Below are 15635 nucleotides of genomic sequence, written 5' to 3' on the forward strand. Positions count from 1 at the left end.
GTGTCTTTTTGTACCACTGTTTCATTTCTTTGTTCTCAATGTTATGTGAATTTTCATCTCAGATAGGTAATATTATATAAATACAATTGAATTAAATTAAACTTTTGCTTGATGGTTCCTAAGGCCATTCATCCATTTCAAAAAATAATTAAATTGAACCATTTATACAAAAATTATGTATGAAAGACAAAAGCTGAAATGGAAAGTAGTACAGCAGAAAAAATATTCTACTATTTATGTTTGCACATAATCCACCACCACCAACTGCAACATAAATGTGCAACTTCATGAAGCTCAAACCTTGACGAAACTGACTTCTATAACAGCCAAGTCCTTCTTCACCACTGCATGCAGAATTACCTGGCACTAGCACAGAATAATGGTGCAAACTCAAACACCTTGTTCATGTATCTTTGGAAGGAAAAACTACACTGCACTACTACTCCAAGAAGAAAAGCTACCCAGTTCTGCAAAACACTGCATTTGCACTTTTCAGAAAGAGTTGAACCCCTTCTGTCCATAAAATTACACTGATTGTGTATCATCTTTAGGCCCCACACTGAAGAAATCAACAAAGCTCATAAAGTTTAATGGTACTAATAACAGCCAACCACCATGCAAGCCTCAAAGAAAAAAACATTGCGTTTTATTATTCAGGCTTTCACAGAGTACAAGGGCAGAGGGTATACTGAAATATATTATTTCAGAAATTCATTTGATTGTGAGTATCTGAGTGTGGCCTAATTTCCATGTCATTCATTTATGTTTGACTTTGAAAGCAAAATAATTATACTGTAGTAGAAATATATTTGGTGGCCCACTGACACATTCAAGAGGACTTGCAAATTCCAAGCATGATGTTGTAGCAGAAATAGCTGAACAGTTCTACATAATCATCATAAATTCTGTCTTTTATGAACCAACACAGGAATAAACCAATGCTCAGACTAAAGCATGCTTCAAAATACATGGCAGTTTGAAAAGATGGGGAAATCAGAGATGTGCTACTACGTAGTTAGTACTAGAAATAACTCACCTTAAATTTATGAAATATCTATGAAAGACCATTTTTTAAAATCATAATTGGAAATTTCATTCATATTTAAGAACTTCCAGTAACAAAAGGAAAAAAAGAAAAGAATTCATCCCAGTATTTAAAACCACATTTTTGTGGTAATGTTTTCTTCAATAAGAATAAACATTATTATATGGAGTATTTTAAAAAACAGTCAAAATTACTATCCTCCCATTTGTTATGAAAACAGAGACTTTCACCACCATGGATGTTTTAATGAAATCTTTGAAAATTAGTTTCTGTAATGAAATGGTAGTAAATTGACTAGATGTGAAAAGCTGAATCCCATATAGATGTTCTTTGACAAAAATGATAGGCAATCATACCTGGAGACAAATTCATGAAGACCTTAAAAAATCAGATCTCTCTGGCTTCAGAGATTACCTGGGCAAATGGACTTTAATGGCTTGGTATTTGGGTACTTGATATCTATCAGAATTTAATACTATTGATCTCAGACTTTTGGTGGAGATGCACAAGTAGAAGTCTTTCCTATTTCCTAAGGGCAGAACATAACCCAAGCAAGGTAAGTCTCAAGGGTTTGATTTGTTTTGGTTTGGTGTGGTTTTCTGAAGACAACTTCTGTCACCTTAGAGGCAGACAATTGACTGTAAGGAAAAATTGCGAGGGGATTATAACCAAAGCCACCTGGATGAGGAGTTGTGGGGTGATCAGACTGTGAGGGGTTGCCTTGCAGTCCATTTTACCTCCTCACTGGGCCCACGTAAACACACCTAATTTAAGTATGGAAACAAAGACCCTTCCAAAGTCAGTGGGGACTTTAAAGCTGAATTCAGCAGCTTTTCTATGAGACCATGAGGTCAGAAAAACCTTAGCACTAACTGACCTTAACATAAATCCTGTTCACGCACATTCTTAGCACTGGTGTTGTCTAAACATTGAAGAATCAAGTTAAAGAGATCTTACCTGATGAATAATATGAAATCTCAGAATATTATCTGAAAACTAAGATAAAAATAAATTTAGAACTACTTCAAAATAATTTGTTGTCTATTCTGATGACTATCCTTGTTTCTTATGCTAAAATTATGTCAAAGAAAAGGATAAGTAAAAAATTTTTATTCTTACTAAAATATTCAGAATTTTTCGAGGCATCCCATACTTGCCATATGCCATAATTGTACCTTAATCCCAGGGTTTTTTGCATTTAGAAAAGGGAATTTGCCAATTTAGAAACCTATATATTGCAACTTAGGCTGTCATTGCTCAAGAGTAGCACCTATAATCTTTTCCAGCTCAGGTTAACCGTGATTGATTTCATGACAGCTCAAATTCATACACAATAAATGAACTCACATACCCTAATGTGATTACAGCTTTAGAGCTACTAAAGAAGAGTTTAAGTGCTTTTATAACTTGAGTCTATCCTTATTTTCACGACATTTATATTCACATAAATCATGTGTGCATAATAGAAAAATGCTGTCATGAGATAGATTTTAAGCATGTTAACTGCACTTTTAGGACATTAAGATTCTGCTGTTCGAATTTAATTCAGATTATTTTAATGTCTACAACTGAATACCACAGATAACCAAAACTAACTCTAGCTTAGTTATGTCTAACATTTATAAGGTGAAGGATCTTCAGAGCTGTCACACTTTCATAGATGAAAACACCTTGAAGTTCTAAGCTGTATTTTCTTCTCTGTTTAAAATACAGAAAATATTAGTGCAGAAAAAAGCCCACAACTTGAACTTGAAAGATCGAATTAGTTCAGAGGCAGAAGGGCCACTCACAGGATCACAGTTTAACTACACATCTTCCACATTCAACATGTTTTTTCTTTTTTTTTTTTTTTTTTTTAATGAAAGACATCTCAGACTAAGAGCTGATGGACAAGCTGGGAGAGGCATAGAAAAAAAGACAGAAAAAAAACCAAACCAAAACCACTGTAGAGACATTTTACTTCTGACCCAACTGAAATACTAATTTCCTACAGAAATGTAATCAGGTCTGTGTATAGTAACAGTATTAATCAAACACCAAAAAACACTGCGAGAAGAACAAAAAAAAAACTATAAGAAACAACTTCAGCAACAAATGTAGCCCTGATTCTAAAAGATCTGCAGCCATAAAGTTGTGACAAGAGCATAGATAGGATGTTGTCAGAAGACTTTGCTTCTGCACACAGTATTTTCAGCACTGCTGCCTACCTGTTTCTAGCAATTATTGAAGTTGCACTGCAGTCTGTTATAATAAATAAGGAATGCTGTGGGTATAGCCTTGATAAGGCAAGAGGATTCATCTGGAACTCGTTATTCACAGGGGAGAAGAAGAGAAAGTATAAATGAGAAGAGAGTTTAAGGCCCTGAAGTCTATTATTAATATCAGTAGCAGCAAGGGAAAGCCAAGCATTGAAGTTTTGAGACAAGATTTTTTAATTTAGGGGTCTAATTTTAGATTCTGGGATCCTCCTAAGTGACCCTATTTGGAAAGATAATTCTTACTTGAAAAATTAATTGCTATTTCTTGACTATTCATAAAACCTGAAAAAGAAGCTGGCCAGAATGCAAAAGGATAACTATACCTTGATTAATAACAAGTGTCATACTCTGTAGACTATTGCTTCAAATAACACATGGAGATGACAAAATATTTCTGTATTTTACGATGAGAATTTGAGAAAATTCTGTGAAGAACTCTGAGAATGTGAAATCAGAACTTACAGTCAGTAAAGGGTTTTGTCAAAATATTTTTGGCAAAATTAGTAATAAATTGCCACAGATGTGGGAGGCATTCTGCCTGGGCTTCATTATCAGTTTTGTGTCATTTGGAACGTGAGACTTCAAGGTCACAATACTTCCTGCAGCTTCAGAAGAGGACATAGACTCAATATTTTATAGATACTACACATATAGAAAGAAAAGACAAGACTGTGTAACTGCTGTATTCTCATCTAAGATGACGTTATAAATAATGTTAATCAAAAAGTGACTGCTGAAATGGTTTTCTGATTAAAAAAATCTTTTAAAAATATTTCTGTAAAAAGTCCCCATTTTTCATTGGGAATGAGGAGGACAAAAACTGTCATCTTGTATTCCTGACAAACTTTCCCGTGTCAGTCTGTTATCTTCTGCTAATTTCTATCTATAACAATTTGTAATCAGTGCTATAATAAACCAACATCATATATCATCCTAGATGCTCAACAGAGCCACTATATTTCCTGAAGGAACAACAGTGTCATGTTATTTTCAAATAAGTGTTTCTTAAACATTCATAGTGCCAAAAAACTGGTGGTTGAGTTTTTTTCAGGACTTTTTTTTTTTTTTTTTTTTTTTCTGGTGTACTCTGATTAGTGATAAGACAATTCACATCTTCTCCAGCTCATATAAAAAAGTGTACTGAGCATGGGTACCCCAATATTTGCAGCATGAGATAACAAAATTTACATTTGTTCCCAAGGTGTTCTATCACATGAATTTGCATAATTTCACTGCTCGACTTAGCAAATTAAGTAACTCTCTCTGGAGCTCTTATGATCTACAATAAAACAACATAACTTCAATTTAAGAAAGTAGCATGCTGCAGTGTACAAAAGCTAAACTTAATATTTGCCAAACTAAAATGTCTCCGTTAAACAAAGAAACAAATAAGTCAAAACCCCATTATCCCTTGATCATCCTTTTAAACCTTTCAACTTGCCACGTTTTCTTAAGAAATTAATGGAAGCTAAACAGTAATAAAGAGGGTTTAACACAATATCAATCTTGTGAAATCAAGTTCCTTGCCCCTTAAAACTTCGCGAATACTAATAAATGGATCATTCCAAAGACATAAGCTTTTTTCTCCACTGTATACAAAAAAAAACTTCCTTAAATATGCAGCCAAAGAGGACTTTATCAAAAGACTCATTGTCTATTTATTTCCAAACTTTTCTCTTTTTAGAATATGGAGTTTTATAGAAAGGTTGAGTTACCTGAACATCACACAGTACAAGTGTTAATCACTATTATCATTATGACTCAGGAGGCAGTCTTGGGTTCCAGTGGAATTATAATTCATTACAAATGCAAAAAAATAATAATAGTGAGATTACACAGAACTTCTTCAAATTTCAGTGTTCTCTCAACATACCATCAGTGCAATAATAAGAAAAACAGACACAAACCCTCTGTGAAGCTACTGAACTTGTGCAATTAAATGTTAATGCTTTGGCTTGCCAAGATCCAGAGAAAGATTTAATTTTTATAGTGTAACAAATATTTATTATGTGACAATCCTTCAGTGTTTTACATCCATACAAATATATTATTTTAAACTGAACTAAACCACATTCAGAAGACTGCAGAGATAAGATATAAAGCTACATTTGTATCCCTTCAGTGCTTGAGAACATCTGAAGTTTTAGATCCAATTGTATTGCTTTACTATGAAATGACAATGCAAACAATCATGAAAGACAAGACAGAAAAACTTTGAAAAATATTTCAAGTCTGTAAATCAAAGGAGGAAAAAAAAAGTTAAAAGGAACAACACTCCTTTGGGTTGCTCTTGTTTTTTGGTTTTCTTTTTTTTTAATTTTATTTTTATTTTTTCTCTACAGTTATTTAACGATTTCTAATGAAATTATATGCTGGTGAAAAACTCAAAGGATTTCACTCATTTACTTCAGACACAATTCTAATTCTGGATTTGAATTTCAGAATAATGTATAATGAGAAGCAAACATCCTTTGTTTTGCTTGATACTTTTCCCATAATCAACGGGCAGAGAAGAAATGGACACTGATCAGCTTCCTAAAGACACATCATCACCCTAGAGAGCAGCTGGTCCTTCACAAAAGCAAATATACATGCAGAAATGAATGTAGGTATGTTTGTATATGCTGTAGACATCTGTAGATTCATATGGAGTAATATATTATTTGCAATGAATATTCTGATTTTATTAATTCTATTTGTTTTCTCTCTGTGAAGTTCACTGCTTGAAAATTCTGCTGTATCTTGGTAGGCTGCAGATAAATTTTTAATCTGACAACAGCTGCATAGCCTTAAAAGGATAAATTTACGTATTGAAACAAACTAGAAGAGAAAGAAGGAATATATTCAGTAGCTTTAACATTACTGGAAATGTCTGTTGTACATCTTACTATCTGTATTTATTGCCTCTTGTGACACATTATCTGTAATTATTACACATTATCTGCCTAGTCCTGCATTAACTAAATGAATTCTTTTGCTTTTAGGTGAGGCAGATTTGCAATTTTGATTATGATATGGTCCATTAGAAAGGGAGGAGTGGTTAGCAAGTGAGTGCATTAGATTAAAAAAAAAAAAAAGTTATATGAATAGAAGAAAAATGAATGTTTACTTGGAATGTACTTAAAAGAAGCAGGAATAAATCCCAATGACTTGATCCAAGACTCATGGAAGTAGAGAAAGAAGATTAAGGCATAAGGGAAAGTGAAAGCAGAGGAAAGAGGAGAGTTCATGATTTGCAGTTTTAATACAGTTAATTAGGAATGCTTAAAAATGGCTCCGGTAACCTGCTGAATGCTTCTCTGTTACATGACAGAAGCACATAGATGGACAGCAGTTAAAGGGACTTCAGGAATCTGGCACTTGCTGAAAACAGTCCTCACATCTATCTGAATCTTCTCAGACTATCCCTTTAGTAGAAAGTGATTAATTAATTAAGCAGAAGTTTCCTGTGGTCTAAGTCCTATACCCAAACAGGTGAAGGGGTACCTAAAAGTGTACTCTTCTTCTTGCAGGATTGTCCTGGTCACACAAGATATATAGGCTCTCCCCACTCATGAGATGGTCTTCCTCTTTCTTCACTATTGTTTCCATTGACACATTAGCCCTGTAACTTTAATGATTTTCTTGCTAGTTATTCACATGGATTGCCAAAATAGGTTTCTTGTTCTTGCTCTGAGGTTAGTTTTCCCTTAGTCCTTTCTTTAGTATGCCACGGGTCCAATTCAATGTAACCAAAGTATTCTGGGCTCTTTTCAGAATGGAGGGTCGAGGACGAGGACAAAGCATTTCCAGGGATGTTATAATAGTTTTTACTATTACAGAAAAAATACCTGCTACACCTTTCAGCTTATAAAACAAACAAAAAAAGAACCTTGGAGAAATTCCTCATTATACAAATACTGAAGTTACCACCTAGGAGTGCTTCATCCAAGTCACCTCTCTTCTCTCTCCTGGAGGAGATACTGCCAAATTTCTCCATTTTCTTCTTTGATTACATTCTGCTTTGGCAAACAACATTTTATTGTGCCAGCAGTGCTGCTTTTTCATGCAATGTCATTGGAAAAGATTGACTTATGAAGGTAATACTTTGGCCGGTAATGGTGAGATGAATTGTTTATCATCAAGATAGAAAAGTATTCCTTTTCTCTCTGCAAAAATATTACAAGGGAAGAAGTGCTTCATGTCTCCTCCACAAAGAATAAATCAGCTCTAGCACCAAGTCATGAGGCAGCAAGCTAAAAAGTTACTTTAATTAAAATGTTTTAATATACAGAACTATTGAATAATACTCTCAACCTACTGATAAATTAAGCACGTTAAATTATGAAGTGCAAACTTAAATGTTCACTGTTGTCAGCAACTACCTTCAATATTGACATCTTGCCGTTCAGAGAGCCAATTTATGCATCAATGCTGAGAATAAAAACTTTTTCTGTCAGGTAGAATCAAAAAGATCAACATTGTGTACAGTTTTGGTGTTAAAGCTTCATTTTCCTTTGTACCATTTATATATTTTATTTTATTTTATTGTAGGAATGGTTGCTGCAGGCATATATTTTGATTAATAGCATAACTCAGGTAAGCATTTTCTTTGAAATGACTTAACTATCTAGGCAGGGTAAAACAAAGCATATTTCAACAGGGATATTTTACAAATCAAATTACAAAGACCATAATCTTGAGCAGTCTTTTTTCAGGATTTCTTCTGATGGGGAGAAATCTGTTGAGAAAGTTGTTGTGGCATATATTTGTGAACTAAACTGATAAGCCTACTCTTCTACAAGAACAATAAATCACCCTTAAACTCAGTTCATAAACCATGCAGTATATATCTGAGGTCTCAAATGTATGAATACTTTGCAATATAAAGGTTTCTCAGGACTTTTTTTTTTCTTTTTATATACAAATGATTTCTACCAGCATGAGTGAGGCACTGTTTTAGAATTAGATGAAATCTACATGGGATGGTCTTTCTTAAAATTTTTTATTTGGTATTAGTACTTCAAAGTCATTGAAGCATAAAGTAATTACGGCTGTGCGGCTGTGTGTTCAGTACCAGTAATTGTAAAATACAATAGAATCTATAATAAACCAGAAATTACAGAAGAGGTACATTTGCGCACTTAAATCTAGACATGAGACTGTGGGCCCTAATCTACTGCTGCATAGGTCAAGACATGCTTCCATCACAGGTATTGAATAACTAGTTAGCAAGCTGAATCCTATCTTATGATGTTCTTTCTTTATTATGAAGCATGCTCTTGGTAATAAAGATATCAAAATAGATAACAAAAAAGTTTTGAATTTCACACAACAGAAAGTTTTCTACCTAGAAAATCAGCTTTATAAAAAGTAAAGGTCACAGTTAAACCTTGTATATTATGGGACATTCTTCTCTCCATGCATTGTGTGGAAACGCTCATCAGAACTTAATTAAAGGGTTATAAAGTGAAGCATATGAATAATGGGAGAAAGTTTAAACCTAACCATGCAAAACAAGGAGAAATTCTTAATTGTAAAACAAGAGTTTCCCTGTATTAGTCCTGTTTTCGCAAAGCTTTAATTAAGGCTTTATCAGGAGGAAGAGACCAACAAGAAGGGCTCAGAGAATTTGTTAATCTCTTCTCCCTATAGATGGAACCGAAAGAATGGTAAAACTGACTAAGAACAGTGTATGAACTGCAAAGCTTATTGGTGTTTTAATTTAAAGATTGTGACGTCTCTATTTCTGGACTCTTAATGCTTGAGGTTACACTGTTCTGTGGTGTGATAAAAGTCTCAGGAAATCCCATTGTCTTGTCATGTGAACATCACAAAATCTCCCTCCAAAAAGGGGCACCAGTTGAAAAAAGTGGGCAAGAAATGACATGGATAATACTTAATAACAAAATGTCTGCATGATGTCCCCAAACTAAAAATATTTTATGGTGGGAAGAGAATCATACATTTCTTATGACATCATGGAAAGGAACGCTGACATGTCTTTTCTGGTAAGTTACAGCTTCAGCACAAGTTGAACAGTGGTCATTGTGGTTCTGGATGTATTTTTTGAGCAGAGGAGAATGGATAAATGCTGTTAAATAACAAGCATAATTTCTCATTTACTTACTTGTAAGGTGTTCAGGTTTAAGATGTTTATGATAGGACTAATACACAGCCAAATGTCTATGAATATGCAAGGGTAACCACATACTGAAGGTACACTACATGCTATTTAACTCCAGACTTTCCCCTCTACCTTTCTCACCAACTTTGTTATATTTTTACCAGACTAATCTTCATTTTCTTTCCAGCTGTATTCTGTTTTACTTCATCTTGCTACAACCCTTGCCCTACTTTCTGAGCTCCTGTGCTCTCCCTGTCTCTCATGAGTTTTCCACCCACCCACACCCGCTGTTTGTAAAGAATCTCAGAAACACCTTTTCATCCCTCTACTAAATTAGAAGATCAGAGAGCAAGCTGTCCTCCACTGATTTTATAACACTTTCTCTGCAGAAGAGATGACTCAAAGACAGTTAGAGAAAACTAATATGAACAAACCTGAAATAACAAAGAATCTGAGAAATCAGGGGATTCTTCAGCTCTACTTTTAAAGTGTCAGAAAATATGAAAAAAGAGCTAGAAATGTTCATTAAAACAAAGGATCAGAGAATAGCTAACCTAAATTGGCTTAGCTTCTCTGATCACATTGAAACTTATAACCTATACTAGCTGAAAACCTGTACACTCCTAGACATATCTTCTGCAAGTTAATATGCAAAAGTATAATATCCTAACAGAAGTGTCATGTATCTTCTATATTGAAATACTACCATGAACAGAACATGCATCTTTATTCCAGAGTTAGATCAAACACCATACAGTTTATCAATCTGAAAATAAAAGATCTTGAACATGAAGGGAGCTTTCTGAATTTAGCCCTGTGAAACTGCTCCCTGTGAAACTGATTTTGAAGAAATACATTCATATAGTTAGTACTGTAATAGTCAACTAGACTTATCTGCTCTTTTCAGCTAAGGAAAATGGATACTATATCTCTGGTAACCTTTACTCCTGTTAAGTCTTTTTTATTTCATCACAACTGATGCCAGGATACAAATCTATACTCCTCAAAAGAATGACGGTAACATTAATTTCTGGGAAAACCCTTTACACTAAACAGAACCTTCTCCCATGCAGAACACCATGAAGGAGCCAAAGTATAAATACAATCCTGTCTTATCACAGCACTTTCTAAGATAGGTTCTTTCCCTGTGCAAAAACTATTTATGAGACTGTGCCTGTACCTTTGGGAAGACAGCTAACTTCACCATTCCTATTTTCTCAGTACAGAACTGTGGAATAAACAGACAAGAATTCATCCTGGTGATACTGCTTACTGAAGTAATGTCATATAAATTTTTTATATGTCAAAAGACCACAGTCATATTTTAAGATGAAATATTTTAGTTTCTTCTAGGAATGTTTAATAGTAGAGTATATTTGAAATGTTGCTCATGAAACTGATAGTAATTTTTACACTACAAAAATAAATAATATACTATACTTAAATATAGTGTTTACTGATATGATTTCCCCAGATTACCTTTTCTTTCTCATTCCAATTATCATGCTTAAAAACACATTGACAGAAAAAACCCTAATGACTATAAATCACTATTATAGCTGCAAATGGATTCCTTATTACATGACAGGTGTTTTAGAAATGCCAAAACAAGATCAAGCAAGGTCAGGGAAAAAGTTAACACTTATTTATACAAGCAGGAGCTGAAAAGATAACTGACAGAAATTAGATGGTATTTTGAAGTAGCTAAAAATAAGGGCTTAAATTGTCATTAGTAATACTTTCTGCATGTTCCATGACTTGCACGCAGCAGTGCTTTTCAGATTAGTACTTTTTCAGTAATTAAACGCTTTTGGGGTATGGGATAGTTCTTTAATCAAATTATTATGTGTTTCCGTTAAACAGTAATTGTCCAGATTCATATCTGATGCAATATTGTTGACTTCTGGCAAACTATATCAGTGATGAATTATTGCTTTGATCACTATACCTATGACATTAAGAGAGTACTCTACTATTCTGGTCTTGGAAATGAAAAAAATTACATCCATAAAGTCTTTCTTGGTTTCCTTTAGGTAAAACAACAAAAAAGTACAGCTGTAAACTAAAATAATCATACTGGTAACTTTAAAACATACACATCAGTTACTATAAGCTGTCTTTGGAAAAGACGTCAATAAGAACCAGACAGAAACAGAAATAAGAGGGAGTCTCAAAAGTTTGCAGTTCAGTTTTCAGATCAACTTCAGAATTCCCAAAGGATTACAGCCAGTGTGTAAACAAATTTTCAAATATCTATATCCAAAATTTCTTTAATATTTTCAATAGATGGGCAACTCCTCCCATTTTAGCTGCTGCAGTGTGCGAAATCTCAGTACCTAAGAGCATATGGTCTTCTCAAAGCTAAACTACTTTTCCTCACAGTTTAAGTCCCCTGACAATTTTCCAAGACTGAATTTCTTAGTTACTTCTTTGTCCTTTACCAAAACTAAGTCTTTAATTTTGTAATATTTCTTTTACCTCGTCCTTTCTCTACCATTTCTTTTTATTTTTTTATTATTATTTGGGTTTTAAATTCAAAGTTCTTATAACATGTGAATTTTTCAAATGTTTTTCTTTTAGAGGAGAAACCTAGCTCCTACATCATTTAGCACCCTACCCTGTCTATCTCTCAAAAGGATGATCAAGCTTTGTAGAACACCTTCCCCACTACAAACATCAGTAATGAATACAAATTATTGTTGATTTAAACTGAAAAGCTCTTCTGTTCATGTGGCGATTAATATATCACTTTGCACTATCAGTGCTTTGAGTCTTACTATTAACAATGCTGCAGTTAAATTGTATTGTGCTGAGAACCAGATAAATAACATTTCACATTACATGTAATCTGTTGTATTTATTATGTTGTATCTACTTCAGGCAAAATTCTGCCTCAATAAACAGATTAAAACCAACAGAGCTATGAACATAGTGACACAATTCAAACACCCGTTTTGTTACATTACTATTCCTGATGCATTCCTGAAGCAAGGTACAAAAACTTCTACACGCTCTATTCCACCACTATGGACAAGAGGGATTAGAAATACTAAATTCACATTACAAAAATAAAGAAGTTGTCTACCTTTACCTAAACCTGTCTCGGCTTCTGTTCACAACATGCTGAAAACCACCAGAATCTCTGGCAGAATTTCCAGAGGAGACTTATCTGTCTGCTCTTAAGCTTTTTTTCCCATTATATTATTTTGAAAAAAAATATATAGTAGGTGTGAAAATGTATAACATCATGGTCTGCTTCTTTATTGCCTGCTCTTCTCAAAGTGGCACTGAAGAAAAACCAACCAAGGAAGCTTCTCCTCTTATCCTAGTGTTTGAAAAAAATCAGTGTTGAAAATTGGTTGGGATCACACACCAATTCCTGATATTCTTGTTTCAGCTGCAAGTACATAAATTCCTTAATACTGATTTGTCACAATCATATTAACAAACTTCAAACACTAGCCTGACTGAAGTATAACACAAGTTTCTAACTCTTGAGGTAAATGATTCCTTTCTTAACTACAAATCTGGAAAGAGTTCTGAAAAAAAATTAGAAACAACAAGAACAGTTATGTTTTACAAAGTGGTTTTTCTTAGCTGATCCACAATTTCAGACAATTTGTATGCCAATAGCTGAGACCTCCATTTCAGTGTTACTTAGCCTTGGGAGCTTCCTGAGTCTGTTTCTCATGCTCAGGATGAAAGCTCTTCCCTTTCTTTCATGTTTCTCTTTTCCCCACAGTTCTCTTCTTTGCTCCTTATTCCAAAGGGAAGAGAAAGAGACCTCAGCCAAATACAGGTCTTACAATGTCGGTTTCCTTCCTCTCAGTAGTTTTTGCACTTCAGACTCTCCCAATCACCTTGTAATAAAATTAAGCCTACTAAGCACTTGGGTTTGCCACTCCTGAGTGTGAATGAAATATTTATTGCTTACTTGGTGGATGACATTACTTCACATGTATTTTAAGGAAATCCACAATAAACAGATCACCAGAAAGAGAACATACATAGCAACATTAATAAATACAGATGACAGAATTACAGTGCTCTACTCTCTAGTTCTAGACACTCCTGACATCAGAGAAACTACTCCAAATTGGAAACTTAAAAAAAGCTGATTAGTCTCAAACCCTTTTCTCAGTAAGATCCAGCTGGCATCTGTTGGTAGCCAGGAATTTGCAATTTATTTTCATTAACAAGGTTATGTAGTGGTTTAAAGGAAAAGTTTACCTTTAAAAATTTCTAAAACATCTTCTGGATGCACATTCAACTATCCAATATCCGTACCTTGTTTAGAATGACCAAGATTTTAATATTCTAATATATGTAACAAGAAACAGGAAAATAATACACATTTAATATCAGTTTAGTTAAAACTTCATCATTAATTTTTTGAAGTGGTTGGTGAAAGTAAGCAAAATAGTTGATAGGACATTCCTCTATTTATTGGGAACAACTCTAACCATAGAACCACAAATCCACAGAATAATTTTGAAAGGAAGGGGTCTTTGGAGGTCATTTAGTCCAACGCTCATCTCAAAACTGGTCTAATCAGATCAGCCAGCTCAGGATTTTGCCCAATTTATTTTTGAACACCTCCAAGGACACAGATCTTGGTCTCTCTGGACAATCTGCTTCAGTCCCTGATCACCTTCATGGATAAAAAACAATCAAACAAAAATCTTCTCATAGTTAATGGGAATGAAAACAGAAAGCCAACTACATCAAGATTCCTACTGTATTATTGTTATTTGCCAATGCCCTCATTTCATCTAACTGCAGAAGAAACAATTTTTTCAGAAGACTAAAACTATTCAAGACAAAAATATTTAAAACTATCTTTGAAATAATTCTGAAAGGTACATTCTAGAGGTACCCTGCAGTGAAATATGCAGTTAAGTAAGTGCAAAATTGTCTCTTCTATGTATCAGAATTAAAAGTGTTTCTTCCTTCCCCAAAGATATTACCTAGATGTATTTTTACTTTCTGGAGACTAAGAAGCTTCAAGGAAGACTGAACAGTTGGCAATTCAAACATATTGAAGGAAAACCACCCTATTTTTGTGCTACCTGAAACACGACTATGAAGTGGTCATGTTAAGGCAAGAATACCTCAAGTTCCGGGGTGAGTCTAAATTCTGATCAAAAAGCACTACCAAACCTGCAGAAACAGGCCAAGACAAATACACCCAAGTAAAAAAGAGCTTTTGCAGGAGCCCATAGTGGACCATCTTCCATTATGTGCAAGAACTGAATACCTGTTTGAGGTGGGTTTGAGTCAGCATGAGTTACAGCATGAGTTACATTACAGTGTTAGAGGACTTACCATTTGGCTTGGAGAGCTCAAACAGTCCAAATAAGTTGATATCATATGAAAATAAATATCCTTCCTGAGGGAGAAAGCCATACTCTTTGTGTTTCTCTACTGACAATTTTAATATCTCTGTTACAGTCAGTGAGCTTTATCTTTTGAGAGGGTTTCTCACTTCATTATTATCTGATATACTTGCAAAGTCAGTGCAATGGTGAAGCACGACTAATGAATTGTTAGTACTTATAGAAGACTGAAACTCAGCAAACTATTGTGTTTCCTTTAAATAAAGGATATAGACTATCCATTTATCAACAGAAGTTATATATATAGATAGATACATAAATGAGCATACTTAAACATCTATATGATAATGGAGATTGGAATAAGATCTGAAGTTTACAACTCCTTATTACATAATTCTTTGCTGATATATTTATAAATCCTTTCTTAGGCCATAAGGCCTTATATTGTGCCAGGTCTCCAATACCAGGTTTCTTTATTTTTTAATTTTTAAAAATTTAATTGTTTTATAAATTTGAACATGTTACTCTATTAAATGCTGCAGCTCATCTGAATTATTTCTGAATTTCTAAAACTATCTTACCACTTCCCAGCACTTTATAGGGAAAGGGGTGTGTGTCGCTGAAATGTTAGTGTATAAACAATAGTAGGGTTAGTTCCACTCCATTGGATGGCTTAGAGACTACTGCCCATAAACATTTCTAGCTACTTTTTTTTTTCCCAAAAGAGACAGCAATGATAAAATTGAACTGACTTTCTTGTATGGAGGAAAAAAATAACCCACAGTTAGCTCTTTCATAAAAGGACAAATCACCTGAGGAAATAAATCTCAAAATAAGGCTAGAATAAATAAAAGCTTTAAAAATACAATTTGATCCTCTAGAACAGTATT

The 15635-nt window shown here is 34.0% G+C and overlaps 1 protein-coding gene across 1 annotated transcript in view; it reads right to left on the reverse strand.

The window, feature by feature from the left end:
* LINGO2 (leucine rich repeat and Ig domain containing 2) overlaps positions 1 to 15635 on the reverse strand; it is a 545477-nt gene that overhangs the window by 234327 nt on the left and 295515 nt on the right. The gene's annotated exons all lie outside the window — the stretch shown is intronic.

Source organism: Tyto alba, unplaced genomic scaffold (genome assembly GCF_018691265.1).
Source record: "Tyto alba isolate M040663 unplaced genomic scaffold, T.alba_DEE_v4.0 Super-Scaffold_13, whole genome shotgun sequence".
In the NCBI taxonomy this organism is placed as follows: domain Eukaryota; kingdom Metazoa; phylum Chordata; class Aves; order Strigiformes; family Tytonidae; genus Tyto; species Tyto alba.